Consider the following 3,343-nt stretch of genomic DNA (forward strand, 5'->3'; position numbering starts at 1 on the left):
GGCGCACTGTAGCAGTGCGCCACCGGGCCGGCCCTGTATATTATTTTTCAATAAAAATTTTTTAAAACTACAATTGCAAGAAACAGATGGTATAAGAAATGTCAATTTACATACCTATTAATTCAGCAACTGCACTGAACGGCCAAGTGTGACTAGTAGAATTTGTATGTAAAAACTTCGGGCAAAGCTGAAACAAACCAACAATTCATGTATATTAATTCAAGTCTCTTCAGAACAGAAACCAAAAGTAAAATTTTGTCCCCATGTTAAACAACAGAGACCAAACAAAAATGACTTAGCAGCTTGCTCCAGGATTTATCTGGAAGATATAACCTAGAAGATAATATTCCTGGAATATAAGGCTGGGAACCAACTGAACAGTTTACTCATTAAGATTTGTTTTAAGGGCTGACCCATGGCTCACTTGGGAGAATATGGTGCTGATAACAGCAAGGCCAAGGGTTCGGATCCCTATATAAGGATGACTGGTTAGCTCACCAAGTCAAGGGTTAAGATCCCCTTACCGGTCATCTTTTTTTTTAAAAAAAAAAAAAAAAAAGAAAGAAAGAAAAGATTTGTTTTTAAACCCTGGACTCCTTGTGTCCAATCCCAGCTATCTACCTTGCAAGGCCTACTTTAAAATGACCCAGCCAAAGCCCTAAAATCCTATAAACACCACTTCCTAATCTCCCTACTTTGAGACACAACTAAGATTTTGTCAAGGGGGTGTTTTCTCCTTAGCGTATTGGGCCTAATAAACTAAGCTTTGCTTTATCAACAGGCATTTCTGGTGGTTTCTTGGAGTCAATATTTGACACTCTGACTTTATATTATGTACACTATGTTCATTATATAGTAGTTGAACCCTTGGCAGTGGAATAGCATACATCTATAAACTCTTCAAATGTCAAATAATAATTCCAATTGTTAAACTAAACTAAACTTAGCCTGAGGATGCCTCCCTACTTGACTTCTCACTTAAAGAACTGCAACCTAACCTAGTACACAGATACTCCTGTAAAAAAAAAAAAAAAAATCTGAGTCTCTGTCAATTACAGTAACTGAGCTTCAGTCAACTCCTAGGTGGCCAACTGAGTCAAATAAGGCAAAAGTCATAGCTGTAACAAACTAAACTGTCTCTGTACCTCACTTCTGTTTTCTGTCCATAAATCTGCCTAAGCAGGTTGCAGACCAGAGTTCTTAGACCCTATTTTGGTTCTGAGGGCTGCTGGATTCATGAATGCTCTTTCCTCAATTAAACTTTGCTAAATTTAACTTGTCTAAGGTTTTTCCTTTTAACACAATACAACAAACCATCTTGATTTCCAAGGCTTTTATGTCTGAGTTTACTCACAGTAACAATGTATGAAGAATATGCCAATCATCCTCATGCTATAGAGGACTCTCTAAATTCCTGAGCAATGTAGGTATCAAATGATAAAACTGTACAGATGGTTTTAAAAGGCAAAGGCTTGAAATTTTCAACATGCAGAGAATTTCCATGCAATTTTTTTGTGTTCATTTTTGACAGATTCTCTCATATTTAAGAAAAAGAAAGGAGAGCAGCACTTTAAGGGTTTAGTCTGAAGAGCCCTAGAAATATGATTAGATTACAAATCAAGCCAACCGAATTTGTAGTGCTCACCTTCTATCACAAGGTGTCAGACAGATCTACTTTTCCTCTGTCCACACTTGCTTTTATTTTTTAATTTTTTGGCAGCTGGCCGGTAAGGGAATCAGCACCATGCTCTCCCATCCACGCCTGCTTTTACACAGACAACCCCTAAGTGTTCCTTTACCATTAGGTTGAAGTACACATGTGAGAAAAGGTATCCCATTGAAGACTGGTCTCCAAACTACAGTACATGCAATTTGGACTTTCTATGACATACACTATGTAATATGGCATACATCCATGAAATAGGGAGTATATGTAATTCAGACTTTCTAAAACATACATCATTAACAGTTTTTAATGAAAATTAATTTCCAGATCTTTGTCTTGCACAAGAAACCTTTATTCAAATTAATCTACGTAAGAATATGACAGTGGTGAGCCATCAGGAAGATTTTCCTGTCCCAACCTCTCCCCTTGCACAAACAACATTCTACCATTTATAAAAGAATGACATACTCCTCACCCATTCTAGATCTTACTATGGGGCTTGGTCGTGGGGTGTAAAACCTCTGGCTACCAAACAAGGAGAGGAAGATTACTCAACTACCATAAACCCTTAGAGCTTCTGTCTTTGCTACATTTTACGAGGGGTGTTCAAAAAGTTCATGGAAAGATTCATATTATCTTTTGATTCTGTTCTTCCAGGAACTTTCTGAAGTACCTTCATAGCATTTCTGTTAGAGGTGAAGTTTACAGTTAGAAATGGAGTATTTTGGCCCATGTTGCAATACTCTGAATTTAGATGTAAGGTATAATGTGGAGGCGGCAATGTCAATTTTCATTTAATAACTTCATTCTATACACGGACTTCAAATTGACATGGTACACATCACTCTTGAGTAAGAGTCCCAAAAAGGTAAGAGAGAATCAGTAAAAAATAATGAATGCTAAGCTAAACAGTGGCTTTTCAGGTTAAAAAAAAAAAAACAGATAAACACAAGCAATTATTTTCAACTATTCTTAATACTCATCCTTAGAACACGACCTTAACTGGAAAAATACCCTTGCACAGTCAAAAAAATGCAATACACACACACGCACACACGAAGCAGACATAAAGTGTATGATCTTGGGCAAGAAGCTTAACCTCTGTGCCTCAAGTTTTGTCATCTGTAAAAATGAAGATACCAGCTCCCCAAGCTGTTAAGTGAATTACATGACTTATTATTTGTAAGTGCTCAGAAGAATGCCTGGAACTTTATAAGTGTTTGTTGGGGGGGGTGGCAGGGGAAAGCAAGTATCCATTTAAAGGTGGAACTGAGCTCATATAAATATAAGGAAAATCCTCAATGGCCTCAGGTAAAGGAACTAAAAACCAAAATCAGATTTGAAAATGGGGATGCACTGGTGATTAGAGTGGGGTACTTAACTGGACATAAGATTTCAGTTTTAATGACGACTCAGGGATAGGAGGTTTGGCAGAAGAGAAGCATGCACATACTTGGAGGCAAATGCCTACTCCTCATCCCCAATAAAAGAGTAGGACTGGGGTAGGGAGGATCCACCTTATCGTAAGCTTACCTATTTTGGTCTGGACTCTATGTCCAAAAAAAAAAGTATAACATGAAGATATATAAAAAGAGGCATACCAGGCTGGCCTGTGACTCACTCGGTAGAGTGTGGTGCTGATAACACCAAGGCCACGGGTTCAGATCCTATATAGGG

General features: G+C 37.9%; 1 protein-coding gene across 1 annotated transcript in view; it reads right to left on the reverse strand.

Annotated features, from left to right (window-relative positions):
• MORC3 (MORC family CW-type zinc finger 3) overlaps nt 1–186 on the reverse strand; it is a 33,599-nt gene extending 33,413 nt beyond the window's left edge. The window contains exon 1 of the mRNA XM_008575720.1: nt 115–186. The gene's annotated coding sequence lies outside the window, so the exon portion shown is untranslated. The remainder of the gene's footprint in view (nt 1–114) is intronic.
• Between the last annotated feature and the right edge of the window lie 3,157 nt (nt 187–3,343).

The sequence above is a fragment of the Galeopterus variegatus genome, unplaced genomic scaffold, assembly GCF_000696425.1.
Source record: "Galeopterus variegatus unplaced genomic scaffold, G_variegatus-3.0.2 Scaffold1226, whole genome shotgun sequence".
NCBI lineage: Eukaryota > Metazoa > Chordata > Mammalia > Dermoptera > Cynocephalidae > Galeopterus > Galeopterus variegatus.